The sequence below is a fragment of the Serinus canaria genome, chromosome 1 (genome assembly GCF_022539315.1).
Source record: "Serinus canaria isolate serCan28SL12 chromosome 1, serCan2020, whole genome shotgun sequence".
In the NCBI taxonomy this organism is placed as follows: domain Eukaryota; kingdom Metazoa; phylum Chordata; class Aves; order Passeriformes; family Fringillidae; genus Serinus; species Serinus canaria.
In genome coordinates, this window is record NC_066313.1 from 46,277,990 (window position 1) to 46,297,082 (window position 19,093).

At 43.3% G+C, this 19,093-nt stretch overlaps 2 protein-coding genes across 3 annotated transcripts in view; both read left to right on the forward strand.

Annotated features, from left to right (window-relative positions):
* Positions 1-19,093, forward strand: part of PAN3 (poly(A) specific ribonuclease subunit PAN3) — a 550,273-nt gene that overhangs the window by 281,442 nt on the left and 249,738 nt on the right. The window lies entirely within an intron of this gene.
* MTUS2 (microtubule associated scaffold protein 2) overlaps positions 2,796-19,093 on the forward strand; it is a 262,673-nt gene continuing 246,375 nt past the window's right edge. For both annotated transcript variants that reach the window (XM_030234714.2, XM_030234715.2), the window contains exons 1-2: positions 2,796-2,864; positions 11,529-11,601. The gene's annotated coding sequence lies outside the window, so the exon portion shown is untranslated. The remainder of the gene's footprint in view (positions 2,865-11,528; positions 11,602-19,093) is intronic.

A 19,093-nucleotide genomic window follows, 5' to 3' on the forward strand; every position in this document is an offset into this window, starting at 1 on the left:
AGTCCCAGCTCTGCTGCTTGCTGGGGACAATCCCTCCTGTATGCCACCCCACAGGCTGTGCCCAGGCTACACAGCATTGGCCTTGCAGCCCACTTGCAATTAATCAGCAGGGGTGATCACCAATCCAGCCGGTTCCCTGGTCCCACCGTGTCTGTCAGTACAACCAGAGCCACTGAGGTATCCTGGGGCTTGTTTGAACACCAGGGATGGAGCCTGGATGTGCAGCAAGAAGTGCCTCCAATGTGCCAACCATCCATGCTCTTAACGACAGGGAGGGAAGACCTGGGGGCCTTGATGGGTCAGCCATGGCCATTTCCCCAGTTCCATCGGGGCCCTATCCAGTCTGGTGTGCTCCAAGGCAGGCTGTGCCTATCCTGGGCCGGGGCCTCCTCTCTGCCTTCTATTTCCAGCTCCATGTGTGAGGCTATTCTGCCACCTCTCTGCAGCTGCAGCAGCTTGTTCCTAAACACATCGACAAAGTGGGTTCAGCTTGAAACTGCTCTGCTTGCATTTATAAAAGCCATCCACTCTTCAGTTTCTCATCATTTTCTTTTACTCTTTGCAGTATGAACAACTATTCCTTTGATATGCCTTCTGCTTGTGGGAGCTGAAGAAGAAATCTTTCATTGAACATTTGTACAGGCTAGAGATCTCTCTTCCAAATGTTGAAGAAAAACAAGTTTATGTGAATTATCTACAGCAGATAATTTCAGTTCTGCACGGAATCTAAAAATAAAATGAGGCCCACATTCTACAGCTAAGTAGCTTTTAATTAGGTGTGATAACAGCATGAATTATCTTTTAGAGTGCAATAGTTCCATGATCAGAAGTCAAAGGAAGGGAGCAATCACTGTTTGCAAAAATGATTGAGGGAAGAAACTTGATACTGGCATGTATCTGGGATTTTTTCCCCCATATATTAGATCAGGCTGATTAATATTTTGGCTAAATTTGGACTTTCTCTGTTATCGTCCCTGTTTTAATAGAGCCAGTGGGTCCTTTCAAATACTGATGTAAAAGAGGGCAGTGAAAGCCTTCTAAGTCCCTGTCATCAACGGCTTCATGGTAATGCCTTTGGACAAGGCAAATGGCACTGCTGCTTCCTGAAAATCAGTGGCTGAGGTGTGGGATGGCTTAATTAACTTCTTCAGAATCCCCTCTCCTTAATTTAGCCATAGATAAGCTCAGGGCTTGAACATAAATAATATTCTGAATTGTGAGCTGAGGTGCAGCCATGTCTCCTGTTCTGTCTGCTTTGCTGGGAGGCAGAAGGGTTCATGTCCTAAACAGCCCCAGATAAACCAGCCTGGTTTGTCAGGGTTTGTCCTCCTTTTGCTGGCCAGAGAGATGCTCTCAGTGACTTTACCAGCTGAGATCCTTTATCTTCATTGTCTTTGTAACTGAAGCGTAGCATTTAGTCCAGAGTGGTGTGGCTGGGTGTGGGGGAGGAACACAGCTTTATTCAGCAGGAAGACAAACCTTAAAGGAAGGTCCTTTAAGGATAAGAGACACCCTTATGGTGCCAAGGGATGGTACTTGGCACTTCAGATTGCAGACAGATGCAAGCACAGTGTGTTTGAGCACAGGCAGAAATAAGGAAGTTATTGTGTGCCTGGGAAATAAGGACATATCCTGTGACAGTGGCTGTCCTGACCTGTGAGGCTGTAACATCAGCCTGACCAGGCAGGCACTGGGAAGGCAAAGCCTTTCCTCAATACTGAACTGAATCCCAACTGCCAAAGGGCCAGGCTGGCACTGGGATGCACATAATGACATTTCCTACCATGTTTCCCTAGACTTCCAGGCACTCTCTGTCTCATAGCTCTGTGCAAGCTCCTGGCTGCTCTCCCGGTGTCTCCAGGCATCACTGCGGGGGCTCCCAGACAGGAGGATGCTGTGCATCATCTGGCTGGCCTCGCAAACCGGGAATCCCTTCATCACCCCCTCCTGAACAGATCCTCCTGCATTTGCCCAGAGGACTTCATAAAAATTAATTGAGTTGCCCAGCATTAGACACAGATCATAAAACTCCCATCTGATCTCGTGCCTGCTGCCGATTTTAACAGCTGATTGAAACAATGAGCTCTAGCTCACCGGGAATGTAACAATGCCCACTGAGAGAGCTGTAGCGCGGGCTGGAGGTGTAGATAAGGCTGTAAACGCACAATACAGATCCTCTGCCGATACCACAGAGCCCTCTTTGCTACGGGAGTAAAACCCTTGGGCTGCAGTTTAAACATAGCAAAAGTAATGGAGATTACCCTTCGAGTTACAAGTTTTGCTGAAAAGCAGATCAGTGTCGCATGCTATTTATTTAAATAAATAAATATCTGTTTGTTTGTTTTTCTATTATCTTGCTCATTGTAAACTGAAAGAAAAATGAACTCGGAGCTAGGGAGAACTGGAGGGCAGCGAGGCAAGGAGCAGAAAAGCCATACCACATTAAAGTCCCGTATCTGCCTGATGCCATCGGAGGCACTATTACGCAGACGCTGACCCTAAACATTTCCCTCCCCTACCCCAAAATAATAAAAAAAAAAAAAAAAAAATTCGATAACCTACTAACAACCACCTACATGCTTCCAGGGCGCTAACCTGGAAAGAAAAACCAGTCGGGGAGCGGCGGGAGCGCGGCACAGCCGTGTCTCCGCGCCGCGGTGCCGGCGCGCAGCCCGGCGTGTCCCCGCGGGCGCGGGCGGAGCGCGGGGCACGGGCGAGCCCGCAGGGGGCGCTGCTGGGCGGCGGCGCCCGCTATAAAAGCCGGGCCCGCGCGCGGCCCGCGCCGTCCGCCCGGCCCGGCAGCGGCGGCAGCGGCGGAGGCGGCGCCGGCAGCAGCGGCGGCACCACGACCGCTACTGAGGCAGGTGAGCTCCGCGCATCCCGCGGGCTCCGCTCCCGCCTCGTGGGTGTGCGCCCCTCCCTGCTCCGCATCGCCCCGGGGCTGCGGTTGCTCCATGCTCACCGCCCCCGGGGCGCCGGGAACGGGACATGGGCAGAAGCTCCAGGAGATGGGGATGGCTCCCGCGCGGGAGGGGCGCGGCGGGGCTGGCGGATGCTCCCGTCCCCCTGGTGCGGGCAGGAGATGGGGGAGCAAGCGCAGCTTATCAGGGTGGATAATATTTGTGATGAAATCCCTCCAGACAAAAGTTCTGGGGATGTCAATAACCGGACTGGCTGGAGCGGGCTTCGCTGTCCGTGCGCGGATCGGAATTGCCAGCGGGGCGACAGTGCCTAGGGAAACAGGGGCCCGGGAGGGCTGGGGACCCCGGGACACGGCCGAGCCTTCGGCACGGGCCAGCGGAGGGCTCAGGGCAGGTGCCGAGCTCGCCGGCAACCCACGGGCGCACGGGGCTGAAGTGCTGCTCCTACTCTCAGCCCCGTCCATGGCATATAATAGCATCCCATTATTCCGAAAAATAATGGAAGGTAAAGCAGCTACTGTGAATAAAAAGCAGCGTTTTTCTAAGAAGGGAAAGCTAAACGTGTGGAAGATAGGGCAGCGAATCCAGGTCTTCCTACTCGAGTAAAATGCCTTTGCGTGAAGAGCTGTTCATCTAGATCGGTCGTTTCCAACTCAGTTTAAATGAGTACGGGTACCCTTTTCCTCTTTGCTTTATCTCCCTCTCTGTCTTTGCCCCTGCTTCTTTCTCCGCGGTCCCCATCGCTGCCTCCCGAAGGTAACAGTGCAGAGGGGCTGGTGTGCCTTGGCACCAGCCGGTACCGGCTCCCTACAGGTGCCTCTGCTAGGGAGCCAATGATCCCCGACTGCGCTAAACATAAAAAGAGTAAACCAGCGGGAGCCTTGACATTTATCATTGCATTAGAGCGACAAAGGTAAAAAAAACCCCAAAAAACAAACATCTCTCTGCGGGTAAAGCGTTAGAAATATTTGCTTATACTAAGGCATCGGTAGCAAAATCATTTGCCTGTCAAGTGTTTGCATGCAGGTTAACTTTGCAACGGATGACTGCATTAAGGAGGCACTTGGCAGCCGATGAGCTGGCTGTAATGTGATGCATAAATGCTTTGTTTTGGTTTGTGTGTGATTTCATAGAGGGATTGTTTTATCCTCCTTACATCCAGTGCAGTGTTTGTGGGTTTTATCGTTTCTCATCCCCAATTTCAAGCAGGGTTGTGGGCTTTTCTGTATCCCATGCTACCTAAACCCTTCACCGGGTCTGCCTGTTTGCAATGCAATTAAATATACCCAGCTACTTGTCTCCTGTTTATGCAATCTGTGGTGGAGAGCAGCGCAGCCTGTGCTGCCGGAGAGCGGTAGGAGAGAGCTATGCATGTGCAAATGAGGGTTAACTTCTCATTCCACGGTGCTTAGCCTCACCTTCGTTTCTGGAGACTCAGCTCTATTTTAAGGTACAGGAGAGGGATTCTGTAAGTAATTCTTTCAGTGCTGCATTGTGAGTTTGGAAATTGCTACCTGAGAATGGGTGGGGTGTGGAGAGGGGAGAAGTGATGGAATGGTTCACAGACACTGAGGAAAATTCTTGCAAGGCTGCGTCCATGTGGTTTATTTGCAGTAGCTTTTGATATGGTACCATGTTTCTCTGTATATTTGTCTCTTTAAGGACAGAGGTGGATATTTGGCTACTGATCTAACAAATGGCAAGGGTAAGGTTGGGTCAGATAAGTAGTTTTTAACTTCTTTACAGCAAAGCTTTTTCTATGGTAAATTTTTCTAGGGTGTTATCTTTTATTTCAGTGATAGTAAGTGTAACAAGCAGGAAAGCTTTAAAATTCCTGGTCTTAATTTCCTGGAGTTTGTATTTCCATGCAAAATACACTTACGTTACGGTAAGCAATGCTAGCTATTTAGGAAGGTAGGAGAGGAGAGCTAAGAGCAGAAGTGGAGCTTCCACAGCTGTAAAGCACATCAGAGCCTGTGCAGGGAACCTGGTAACCACTGAGAATTAGTCCTCTCTCCTAAGTTAGGAAAACCAAGATTTTCAGCTTTCAGTGTGTGTTCTCTGTTTCTTAAGTTCAGTCAGGAAGTACCAGAAATCAGTGCAGGACAGAGTTACAGCCAACTCCACTTAAATATGTGCTCTCTGGAAAGTCATACAACAGCAGATAAAGTGAAGCACAGTACAGTAGAGACTCATAGACAGTGGTTGCTTTAATATTTGATTAAAGGCTCTGCAGGAGAAAAGATCTAGGTGTAATAATAGACATATGGGTGAAGGTATTTGCTGAAATGCCAGCAGCAAGCAGTGCATGAGGATCTCTTCTCCTCCTCCCCTGTCTGGATGCTGAGGCTTGCTAAAAAGACTATTGAGACACAGCTGATTTAGCAAATGCTTTCCCTCGACAAGTACTGCATTTTATCTGAAGTTATTTATAATTATACTGACGTTGTTTAAATGCAACTATTACCAAACCTGCAGCAGTCAGTTTTGTTAAAGTCATTAGCAGCTGAAATTGAAAAGAAAGTAGCAAAGGAGAGCTAAGCTTCAGGGTATGGTGGTTTGTTCTGTACCTGAACCTTTTACCTGCAAACTCAAACCTGTTGAAACAGTTTTTCTTTAGGAAAAGAATTCAGATAGATTTTGGTATAACTTACTCTGGCACTATCCTAATATAACTAGCATCCTTGTGAGCCTGGGAATGCTGTCACTTTCTGTTGCTGGGTGTACATTTGATGCTGTACTCTATGTAAATCTGATTTGGTTGTTGTTCTGCCCACTGCTGTTATATGCTATCATCTTGCTATTCTGGGTTTCCAGTGGGGAACTGGAAAGAGGCTAAGATCCAATGCTTCATCTAAGGTGACCAGAAAGATCTCCAGAGTACAACTAAATACTGGAACCACCTGACTGGCCTCTGTCAATGATTTCATAAGAAATACCTTCTTAGTAAGGGTCAGTAGGGTGCAAAGCAAGTGGAGAAATGGTTAGCTGCTATTATTTGCTGTAACTTGACAAACAAGTGATTTATACCAATTAAAGCCCTGCCCCATGTAACTCTGTTATGACAGAGAACCAGGTCATTATTTTGTAGCCAAATGACATATATGTAAAATATTGAAAGCTTTTGAAAAATAGTCCAACTGTTAACCCAGCACTGCCAAGTCTACCACGTCTCCAAGTACCACATCTATGTATCTTTTAAATACCTCCACCTGTGGTGACTCCACTTTCCTAGACAGCCTGTTCCAGTGCTTGACAACTCTTTCAGTGAAGAAATTTTTTCTAATATCTAACCTAAACCTGCCTTGTCACAAACTGAGACAATTTCCTCTTGTTCTGTTGCTTATTACCTGTGAGGAGAGTCCCACTCTCACCTCATTACAACCTTTTTTCCTGGCAGTTGTAGAAAGCAATAAGGTCCCACAAGACTTTTTTTCCCATGCTAAACAATCCCAGCTCCCTCAGCTCTCCTCATAAGACTTGTGTGCTAGACCTTGCTTTTTAAAAGACTTTATTTAGGCAGTTGCCTTAGTAATTTTTTAAAGGATTTGTATTTTTTTTTTTAATTGAGAGGGTACAAAGCTGACAGTCAGGCAAACAGTTCCTAAACTCCTGAGATAGTGAATCTTCACATTTTAGGGCAGGAACTGTTTTCTGCTCAAGGAAAAGTTAATGTCACTTTTGTGATGTAGTGTGGCATAGCATATAGTGCACCAATGGTGCATTGGCTGGCAAGTGAGAAAATCCAAGTTTTGTTCCTCTATAAATATGGTAACTTTGGTTTAAGACCATGCCTTAACTTCTTCCCCCAAAACTGGGAGTAGTGTGCTGGCTCACTCTTGCAGAGTGTTTGGGGACTGTGGATGGTGAAGTCTGTTTTGTTCCAGCAGAGGTCTCAACATCAAACATCTCTGAAAATGGCTTAATCCTCAGAAGCATCTGGTGTAGCAGCAGTTACCAGGCTTTTGCTATTAGTGACATAACTTGCAGATCAGTGATTTTATGCAATCCACAAAACCAGCAAAAGCATCAAAATTTTCTTGGGTTCCCCTCCTGGCCTGCAGCTGTGACTCTCAATTCAGTTGTTGGTGTAATACAGGTTGCTGCTCCTTATAAGAGCCTGAGGGCTGTAAACTGCTTTGAAACAGCTGCTGCATGGGATGCAAAGCTGGAAGAAAGGTATAACTTGTTCTTCTTTGCACAGCTGTGAGTCTCACTTCTTGGGCACAATCACCAAGCACTTACAGAAGAATTGCTTCCCTTTGAAATCATAGCTAAAAAGTAAACAAGCCTCTAAAACAGATACTGGGCAAATTAGCTTCTCTATTAAATTTCACTTTTTGAATTTTAACTATTTGATTGCCTATTCTAAGTGAGTTGGCTCCCATGTTTATTATCCCCATGGGGTGCTCTATGTTATGGCAAAACACTAGGGCTGTCAAAGAGCCAGTCTGGCAGGCAAGGGTAGCTCAAACAGAGATGCTCTGATAGTGCTTTTGCCCTCTGGCCTATTTTCTCTGCCAAGTTTCGCAGGGGGCACATGGAACAACAACCTTTCGAGCCAGCTGTGATTTCAGTCGGGGGCAGGTCTCACAATAATTCTCAAATTTATCCTGCCAGAAAAATTCAGAGGGACTACTACCCAGGTAATGTGTTTCTGTGCTCCAGAGTGTGTTAGTGTTACTGGACAAGAATTAGATTGTGATGGGAGAAAAAATAAAAGCTTTATATTAAGTGTTTCTGGCCTTGATGCATTTTGCTCATGCCAGAATGCTGGGAGGAATCATAATGTGCTATGCACAGGCAGGATGCTGGGCACAGATAAGAAATTTAAAAGTAAATTACGCTTGACCGTATAAGATCTTAGCAGACTCATGCTCTAAGGATGAATTTGTTCCTTCTGGTCTATCAGACCATGGGGATTTTAGGTCCTTCTCTTGCTGCTGCTGCCAAGTTGTTTTGCTCTTGGTGTGATACAATGATGAGTCTTTAAAAAGGAAGGAACAGTAACAAAACCTCTGGTAACAGTTCACATGAGCTTTGGTGGACTCAAACAGCTGCATGAACAAGACTAGAGATGCCAGACCAGGTACAATTACTTAGGACAGGTTTGCTGTATCACCATCACAATATGAATTGGTTGTTTGTGATGCTGAAAGGATCACAACAAGCATTCAGTATGAGCACTGAAACTGAACTGTTTCTTCAATGTGCTAGAAGCTTGAGAGGCTAGGAGAATAGAGAGGAAATGAGCTCTACATCAAAAGAGTGCTTTTCTCCTTTTCAGATCTCAAACTAAGAAAACATTGGAAAAAAAAAAGCTGGAAATTAGTAAGTTTCTAAAACAAAACCACTGGCTGAAGTGCTAATCTTGATATGACAGCAGCTTGATCAAATGATCAGCCAGGACTCCCTGAAACATCTGCATCTATCCATCCTTGATACTGCTGGAGCATGCCCCAAGTATGAGTCAAGTGAATTACAGAAACAGTGGAATTTGTTGCATTGATATGCATGTTTTTTAAGTAATATATGTATGCATAGATGTATCATGGAAAATCGAGTGCATTACCATCAAAATTGTTACAGTAATAATCTAAGACAAACTCTCAGACTTTGGCAAATGAGCTTGCATTTTTCATTGATGAAAGCCCAAGTGCCAGGGTGGCTCACAGCCACCATCCAAGCCAAGCAGCAAAGTTCAGAGCCAGGTCCACAGCCTTTATTCATATGAGTAATCCTTAAATGTCAGCAGAGCCAGCAAGATACTGATGCTGAAATAATGAAAGCCCTCGGGCTTGGTTCAGAAGGAGAAATGCCCCTGGTGGGGAGGGGGGACCAAGTTTGCTTTCTTTTACTTTTCTGTATCTAGAGTGAAGTGAGAGCTGAGTCATTGTTCCTACAGGCTACAGCATTTTTAAGGTTAAACTTGAATTTAGAGTGGAAAACATAACACTGAGTCTGACAAAATCCCACTGTTCATTTTTAGCTGTTCAGCACTTTTAAAAACTCAAATCACAGAAAAGCTGCCCTGTTTGATTGTTCCTATTACATAATAGCAACATCTTTGGGATTTGAGAGAAGCCATGAGCAACATGTCCCTTACATAACAAATCTAAGTTGCTTTAATCCCTGCTGTGCCACTGCTGACCCTGGGCAGCCAGGAATAGCCTGGGAGTGGTGCTGAGCTCCCCAGGCTCTCCTCTGGGGCTGCAGGATAGCCATGGAGCAGAGGTCCTTTGCTCTGAGGGGTTTTCTGCCAATCATGCTTGCTGGATTGACAGTCTTCTAAAAGATTGCAAATAGTGGTTGAAGCAGGAGTCTTGCCCTTAAGAAGTCCTGCTTTGCTCCTCATGAGTAGACCTGATCCTTTGCCACTTCCATTTTTTTTCCCCTGAAATATCAGCATTTACCTCCATTTTCAACTGAAAACTGGTCATCTTATGGTTTTGGTACCTTTGTTCCTCTGCTAGTTTAAAGCAACCAAAAAAACCTTAAGTCTAGGTCAGACTTTTGGAGCAGGTCCTTGTGAGGCTTTCTCCTGTCTCTGGGGTGGTGCCATGTGTTGATGCCTTGAGGGATGTGCTGGGCTTGCCAGGGTGGGTGCTGTGGGGGAAGAGCTGCAGCCAAGTATAATTCTGAGGTCAGGGGACCCCTGTGATCCCCCTAACTTTGGTGGGGTGTAGGGGCCTTGTTCCTGCTCTGTGATTTCTTGGGGTGGGTGTGGAGGCAATGGATGGCTCATGGAGCAGAAAGGAGGCTACTGGGAAAAGTTTGGGGCTTGGTGTCTATGCAGAAGGTCTGACCCTTCTGTCATAAATTGTCATTAATTAAATGTTCTTATTTAAAATGAGTGAAGCAGTGTGGAGGGGCAGCTCAGCCCTGCCCAAGGAGTGTGTGTGCATTGCTGGGGGCAGATCCTGCCTCACCATCTCCATGGGAGAGCTCTGCACTGCTCGGATCACCTGGGCTGCCTCTGGTGTAATTGGGAGCATTTGAAGAATGATGATGTGAAAGAAGCAACGTTGTGGGATTGTTTGGAGGGAAGGATTGAGGTAGCTGTGCACAAAGAGACCTACCTAATTAAAACTGCAGGGGAATGGAGATGGTGGCTAATGAGGCTGAACACACAACTTAATTTAACTGAGTTATTTGAAAAGAAGCAACCTGCATTGTTGGGGAGTGGAAGATGGGGGAAAAAAAAGGTAAAAAGTAGCAGAAATTTCATATTAAAATACAGATTTCATAGCTGTTAGTACATGCTTGGTTGAGAGTTATTTTGGATTTGGTATTTTACCACAGTCATGTGAAATGTATCACAGGTGGTTACCATCAGTTGCATGTGAACAAAACCTTTTGAAAGATTGTTTGATTAAATCTCTTTCCTAAAATGCCATTTATATCTTACATCTTCTAATATTTTCCAAGACTTTAATCTAACTTTTCTCTATTTGGTCTTAAACACAAGGAAAAAAACCCTGTCATTATCTCCCCTTCCTCCCTTACCTTTTTTTCTGCATTCTTTCTCTCTCTCTTCCCTTTTCTCAATTATACTGTCAGGTCTCACCTGAACTCCACCTGCTCTGCTGGTCCCACAGTGAGATCCCTCATCTTGGTCTTCCATGCACTCATATGTCTTAATTCTTCACTTCAAAATCTCCTGTCTGTTTCCCATCATAATATAAATAAATGCACATCACTGACATAATTTAAAAAAATCCCATATATTTTTTCCCTCTAAAATCCCAACCCAAAACCTTTTTAACTTCTTTTTATTATCTTTTTAATCTGGATAGTGCTACTTGAGAGAGCCTGTTCTTGTTTCATCTCTGAATCTCAGCAGTTTGACTTTGGCCTTTTTTCTTACCACGGGTAAAAGCACATCTCATGACTGCTTGTCAAATCTCAGGACTGGCTTTCTCTCTTTCTCTGCCTTGCCCTGTTGTCTTTTGACATAACTCACATTCTCTGATTCCAGTGTTCAGTTTTTGTCATTGCAATCTTTTCCTGACTTCTGTGAGAAGCTCCCTCTGTATGCTTTCCTGATGATCTTCCTCACCCTTTCTTGTTTTTCTTCTTTCCCTCTGTGCTTCTTCTGGATGATCTCATCACCAGCAAATGCAGCTAAATCTCCCTGAGCAACACCACATCACTCATATCACATCAAAACGTGGCAAGGGGGTGTCAAGGGTGTCAAGCAGCACAGAGTGTCTTTAAAACAATCATTTCTGTAAATATATGAAAACCTGACTGGGTGGAATCTGTGCTTCCCTTTCAGTTTCTGTACCTAAATTTGACTTGAGTGTTGACTTACTGTAAAGATATCCCAGAGGAAGAGGAACAGAAAATGTGGAGTTTGTTTCACAAAGGTTTTGTAGCCTCTTCCCCTTTTAAGAGTAGGTGCATTGCTTCACTTCACTCATTGCTAAGGCAGATCAGCTTATCTGTGGGCTAATGCCAGGAAACTTGGACAGGATCCTAATCAGAAGAGCAGGATGTTTAATCTTGAGCACTGTGTTTACAGAAGATTTGATGGTGTATGCCCTTGTTACCTACTCTGGTTCTAATGAGTCTTTTGTTTTGGTTTTTCTTTCCTTTTTTTTAAAGTTTCCACCCTGGGACTGTCTTCTAAGGCAAATAATCACCAATGGAAGAAAAACTTGTTTTTTCAGCATTTTGGGTAAGCTTGTCTTCTGTATTATTAATGTCTGATTTCATCTTTTAAATATATTTGCCACCAAAGAACTCTTTCAAGAAATCTTTTTTTTTTTTTGAATAGTGAGGTTTTATCCAATGAAAATTCCATTCAATGATTATGTAAGCACTAGAGATAAAGGTGATTTCAAAGCAGACCATGATGCTTTTTTACTGTGATAGACCTTTGCTTTCCTAATGTTTTTGCTTTGTTTGTTAGGCATAGCATACACTGAAAATAAGACTATCTAAACCAATGTACTATATATATCTAAAGTAAATCCTGTTACTTTGTGAGGCATTATAACAATATTTGAAGATAGTCTTTCATGCTTGTGAAGGCATAACTTTGTCAGTGGGGAGATGACTGTGACATAGATGCTGAAAAATCTGTGCTGTAGTGCACAAGGCTGTGTTCATGGTGAGCAACAGCAATGCCTGCTGAAGGCTCTGTGTATGCATCTCCCGTGGCCAGGCATGATCCTGTCCCTCAAGTGATAAAAAACAGTTTGGCTGGACAAGTTCAGGCATCAACATGGTGTAAGTTGATGGAAAGTTGTTCTTTCCACTGGGGAGACCCAAAGTCAAAAGCAGTTTTTCTGGTGGCAGTCACACTCAGTCACAAATACTGTGATTTATGGCTGGGAAATAAGTGATTGAACTGGAGTGTCACTGTCTTCTGGGTGGCACATACATCCTGCAGCAGTCAGGGGCTGAACACCAAAGAGGAGGAATCTTGTGTTTATGGGCTCAGAGGTGGCTTGTGATGCTCTAGCCCTGTGTGTTGTCCCACTTGAAAGAAGGGAATGCCCAGTGCTGGGCACATCATCTCTTCGAGGACAACATTGCAGGACACTGAGTGATGCACAGATTCTATAGAAATATTTTTAAATGCATTTCCATTGTTACAAACGACCTTGGTTTAAAAGTGGTTGTAACTGTGCCTACTGATCATGGGAGCTGTAAGTCTTGAAGCAATTTTGGTGCCCGCTGCAAAACTGGAAGTATAAAGTCTTCTGGCCCATTCCAGAGCTGTTTCCAGGAATGGCATTTTCAAAACCCTGTGTTTTGTTTCAAACAGACAGAATCAAATAATGCTTGGCAGGGATAAAGTGACTTTCACCTCTAGTACTGATCTCAGCACACGGCTTAGGAAGATGATGGGTATATGAGAGCACAACCCTAATTGCATGAAATTAGTGTTAGTCACAGCTGTGCCTGCTGGGAGGCTTTCTGGTATGCCATGGAAATACTGTTCTGGTAGTGTCACTGTTAATAACACTTCCTAGGAACAGGCTGAAGTGATCTGTGTGGGGAGGTGTGGATCAAGAGTCTGAAACTGCCCCTCCATATTTGTGCATAAGGATAGATTTTTGCTGCTTTCTGCCAAAAAAATCAGAAATTCAGGGAAGTGACTTGATAATATTTTAATAGTCATCCAGCAATTGAACACTGAATTACAGCTGAAAACCCATAGAAATACTCAAGACGCTTTACCCTGTATCAGATGGATTAAGCATGATTCACTTATTGCATTAAATTCCTGAGGGATTAATAATGTTTGGGTCATTGTTTCCCAGGCTTATGAATTTAAAGACCGAAGAGGACCACATGAATATCTATTCTTCTTGCCTGCTCTGTGGAGGTCAGAGGAATTCATAGTATTTCAGAAGTAGTACTTTGATTTTTATTTAGCACATCTTTCTGAAAGACACCAGGCCTTCATTTAAAGGGTGCCAGTAGTACTCAATCTACCATGTCACCATTACATTTTTTTCAGTAAATAATGAGCCTTGCCTTCCAAGACAGTCTGTATCTCTTTTGAGCTTCTGAGTGTTGTACTTCAGTTTTTTTCCCCTGCTGGATTCTATTATCAGGATGTTGATTCTCTGTGTAGTGATCCATTTAGCTAGTCACTTTTGAAACTCACTTGCTATGAGCAGTGTTGATTTAGTATGGTGAATCTTTTAATTCAGGATTTTATGTATAGCATGACTTTAAATCACTGCCTAGTGTGAAATTAGGGCTAGAGATACGTCCTGTCAGCACATACCATTTATCAAATGATGATGTCACTGCATACAAATGATCAGATTTACATGACCAGGCCTGTTTTCCATGCAGCTGTGTTGATTGGTGTTAATTATGTGACTGTCTTTCAATGCCTTATTGATTGTGTCCCATGCTAATCTTTCCCTGCTGTTGCTTTCTACTGATGTCAGTCTAACTGCTTGAGAGGTGCTTTGCTTATCCCACTTAACCCTTGTAAATGCTGCTTTGATAGCAACTCTTTCCAGTCACCAGGAACCTTTAGTGCACCTATGGCTTTTAAAAGAGTCATTGAATTAAATTTATTGATTCACCTGCCCTCTGCTCTTGAATGCAGGGTTTGAACTGAGGGGCTGTTTAAAGCTCTCTCAAGTCATAGTGGCATCTTCATCACTGTAACAAGTGAATAGAGCATCTTGCATCTTTCTGAATGCAGAGAAGTAGTTGTCAAATCTGTCTTTTTCTCAATTTTTTGGTAATTTTTGTCTGCAGTGACCAACTATTGAAGTCATTGCTTGGCATTCTCTTATTCTTGTTCACTTAGGGAGGAGCTCCTATTGCCATAAACCTCACCATAGTTTTTTACTGGTTTTTTTTCTTCAATTGTTTGCTTGCATTTCTGCAATGTAAATTTGTATTCATTGCTAACAGTGTCTTTCCCCCATCTGTTATGTACTATGCATTTGTTTTACAGATTTCTCTGCTGCTTTCATTCTCTGTAGCCAGGACTCTTCAACCATAAAAGCCCCCTTTCATGTCTGCAGCACAGTGACTTTCCTTTTTATTTTTGGCATGTATTAAAGTGTCCCTTAGCAGGTCCTTTTATATTTTTGTATGTGACCATTTTCCCCTGCTCAGTTTAACATATGATTTGTTTTTAATTTTGAGAAATGGTCTTGCTAAAATATCCAAACAACTAAATTAGATATTGGTTAAGATTGCACATTGTTTTCCATTTGCAAAAGAAAAGAGAGCATTGCCCTTTGCCTGTATTGAATCATAATTTTCTGGTTATATGGTTTACCTGTATCCAGTAGGAGTCCAGTATAACATCAGCTGGAGTTGGTTTCACTGCTAGCATGTATTAAGCCATGACTAAAGTTTGCAGACTTTCCCAAGGCCACACTTTTAAAGTGTTCCTTCCAGAACAGATTCTCTGCTGGAATAAAATTCAATGTGACAATATTTTTTATACCTTTGAGGATACATGCTTGAGAAATACCTCACTTGATGGATTTCTCAGCCCCTCTCCCAGCTTGTCATTTGTCAATACTCCAGATTATGTTTTCCTTCTTGGACATGTGGTATCCATGGCTTTATCTTCCCACCCTTTTCCTCATAAATAAGTACAGTGGCTTTTCAGTGTTTTGAGGTTATTTTTTTAAATTGTGTGTTTGTCTCTTACCTTAACCTTTAAAAGAATTGAGCTTCCTTTTTGAAAAAGGCAATTCTAATATTTACTGAAATGAAGCCCAGCCATTGCCATTGCAGGCAAGCTTTCAGGGGAATGAAGTGTTTGCCCTTTTAAAAGAGAAGCTATTCAAATACCACAGTACGGTGAATGAATTGCTTTCTATTTCTAGCTCTGCAATACACCAATCACAAGTATTTTGGCCATTTGTTTTGACATGGGGAGGCTCTTGTTTGCTGGTCAGACCTCTTCAGTTGGCAGCTCCCAGCCCGTGTGGCCTTTTGCAAGCCAGTGGTCACTGCTCGGCTGCTGTGCAGACAAGGAAAACTTCCTGAGCTGGAGCTGGTGCTGGGGCTGGCTTTGGGGCTGGCTCTAGAAAGCAGCTGAGGTCAAAAGCTGATAAACCTTCTCTTTTCTCCTTCCTTGGGAAGGTCTTGAAAGACCTTCCCAAAGTCATGAGAAATGGCTGCTACTGCGATAACCAGGTAAATGGTTTAGTGAAAACTGTATACTCCTAGAAATTAAATTCTCACCAGCAAGTGGCTGGTCAAGGTGTGATCTTGCTCTGCTGCCAGAAATGACTCTCACTTACAAACTTGGGGAGGGTCTGTAAGGAGCTGTACAGGCAGAGGATGGTTCACATGAGGTGATCAGATGCAAATGCCTGGGAAAAGCACAGTATAATACTGAAATGTATCATCACAAAGGTATTTTGACAACTGAGTGCCATGAGTAGAGAACCTGTAGGATGACTCACTGTGTGTTTCAGGTGGGTTATGAAAGCCTTACTCAGCACTGGTGAGGCAGCACCTCCAATCCTGTGCTCAGTTCTGGGCCCCTCACTGCAAGAAGGGCACTGAGGTGCTGGAACATGTCCAGAGAAGGGAAGTGGAGCTGGGGAAGGCTCTGGAGCACAAGTCCCATGAGGAGCAGCTAAGAAGTCTGGAGTTTCTTAGCCTGGAGAAAAGGAGGCTCAAAAGGGGAAACCTTGTTGTTCCCTACAACTGCCCAAAAGGAGGGTGTAGCCAGGTGCAAGTTCTCCAAGGAAACAAGCAGTAGGACAAGAGAAAGGCCCTCAAGTCGCACGGAGGGAGGTTTAGATTGGGTATAGGACAAGTTGCTTCCCAGAAAGAGTTGTCAGGCACTGGAACAGACTGCCCAGGGAAGTGGTTGAGTCACCATCTCTGGAGGTGTTTAAAAGATGTGCAGGTGTGGCACTTGGGGACGTGGTTTGATGGTGGACTTGGGAGTGCTGGGTTAATGTTTGGACTTGATGATATTAAGGGTGTTTTCCAACCTAAACAAATCTATGATTCTACATCTCAAGTTTCTGGTTTCCCAACTCTAACCACACTGTTACTGACTTGTTTCTAAGGGGAAGCATCCCAGTGGGAAGGAAGTCCACAGAGCAGGAATTAGCTTGTAGATGTTTTGGGACAAGAACACTGTTTTCATTCAGCATTGTGTGACTTAGTAGGAGGATGCCTACTCCAAAAACCCTTCAGTGTGAAGAATTAGTCAAATAAAGTATATAAACAAAGGTTAAGAAATTATTTGTCTGCAATGACAGAATAGCAAAAACTTCATAAGCTCCTCGTTTAGCTTGCTTAAAGTTACTTGCAAAGAATATTCTGATATGTTAATTATATTATTCATATTGTTTTTCTGAATTTCAAAACAAAGTGTGACCTGGATTTCAAAGTAAAAGTGCATCAAAGCACGCTGTGCTTATTTTTCATAATTAATCATGTATAAGCCAATTTTATGGCAAAACAGATAAATGAGGTGTCAGAATATTTGTTTGTAAATACTTTGCTTCAAGATGTTAGTGCAATTTGGTTGTTAGTTTCAACAAAATCCAGTCTATCAGTGTAGGATGAAAGCACAACATGTTAACACATACTGCAGTTAAACTCTAAATGGATATACCATAACTGGAACATACATGTGCTTTAGTTATTGTAGTGTGTGTGCTAAAACAGACAAAAAAGGCACAGTGAAGCATCTGATTAATAACAAATGCCCTTGAACATAATATATGGGTAATTTTGCATAGTGAAGTTTAACAGCTGATGAAACATGCTTTGATTTTAATAGGATTTACTGAATTCTACTGAGAAGTGTCATGGAAGGGTGTTATTTTATAGCTCACTACAGTTGTCTCTCTACCCCTGTCTAACAAGTCCTGGCATTTAGCATGTTACATACACAGTATGTTAAGTGTCACCATTACTCTTCATTTGAGCTAGTGCTAGTTTGGATCTTATGGCTTTCCCTCCTAAAGCTGCCAAGTGGTAGAGGACACAGCTCCAATGAGAGAACAATTTAAACTTTCTCAGTGAACCAGTTTTGAGAAGAGTTTTGCTCAAATGCAGAGTTTCACACTGAGGCAGCGTGATTAAAAGCCTATGGGGGAATCAAGCATGGGAATGGTTTTAAAGAAGATCAAGGGACTGAATGCAATTTTTTCTTCAAATGATATAATTAAAGAAATAGCATCCTCATTAGCATAACACACTAAATGATAAAAAGAATTGGACAGATGCCTAATTTTGAAATGCTTCTTAATTTACAAGTATACATTTTAAAAAGAAAGCAATTGAGGTCTGTTCTTTCTAGCTGCCTGCCTGAATCATTAAAACTGCTGCTTATATAACTTAGTGTCTCAAAGAGGGACAAAATACACAAAAATTAATCATGTATTCCAGGATACCATCCATATAATGTCAGCTGCATAGGTTTATAGATGCTAGAACATCCACAATGCTTGAGGTCATCTGAAATTGGATGCCTGCCAGACAAAAGTACCCATTTGAGAAGATGATCTCCACTGGGCCTGTATGTAGCCCCAAATCAGTGCAAAGGCAGCGAGAATAAAAATGAAACACTTTTTTTATTGTTGATTTTGACATTATCTCAAAGGTGATTGATCTGAGTTCATGTTGAGTCACATGTTGAGTCACAGAGAAATGTATTTGAGATGCCCATCAGGTTTAATTTTTAAGGAGAATTTTTCTGAATTCTTGCAAAAATGACTTTGTGGTTTTAATGAAGTTGTGAATTGAAGGTGGCATTTATGTTGATGCCTCCATGACTTGCCTATATTCTGTTCTTGTCCTATATAACCTGCAATGCTGCAGTTTCCTTTTCTCTTCAAGTTTCATCCTACTTCTGTTCCTTCACCATCACATCTATAGGCTCCCAAAGGCTTTTGAGATGAAACAAAAATCTTGTGAAGCTCAGCATTATGTTGCCACCTGTGAATGAGGGGAGGTTCCTTAGGCTGTGTCCAGAGTGCTGAACAAGAGGCAGGTATGTGGCAGGGAGGGATTTACTTGCCCTACTCTCTGTGGGGAGTTGTTCTGCACCACCCAGCACTCAGCTCAGGGTCTCCTCAGGGACCCACAGTGCCCTGTCCAACAGCTATTTCTCCATATGTGGTTTTTTCCCAGTAAAAATTTGTGAAATACAGTGCTCACCAGAGTATTTGGGCACACAGGGTCAGTGGTACTGACTTTTGAATTATTCCACTCACAGCCTCAGTGAAGCTGGCTGCAAATGAATGTTAGTTTTTCTAGCTGGAAGCCAACCTCCTTTTCTCCAGTCCTAAAGCTTCTCAGATGGAGAGACAGGAGCCACCACTGTGAAGCTGCTCTGGCAGCCAGAGAGCAGAGAGGCAAGCTGCAGTAGGAAGTCTCTACCATAACACAATATTCTGCTCCTTGGAAGCTTATTTGCATTTAGGTAAGTACAAATCCCAGTTTAATGTTAGATAAGGAAGAGTCAGCTGCAGATGAGCAAATTGACAGGTCACTCTAGAAAGTCAGAAGATCTACTGGCAATAGTGTAAATGTTGTTGCAGGCTGGGTTTGTGTTTGGCATCAGGACTGCTAAGAAAATATTAATAATGCTCAGAAGATGGTATGGCAGGTAACGTGCTTGTTTTCATCTTGACCTTTGGAGTAATTTGGAGCCAAAGACCTGCCTGTTTGATTTTTCTTGTGTCTTAACACATTGA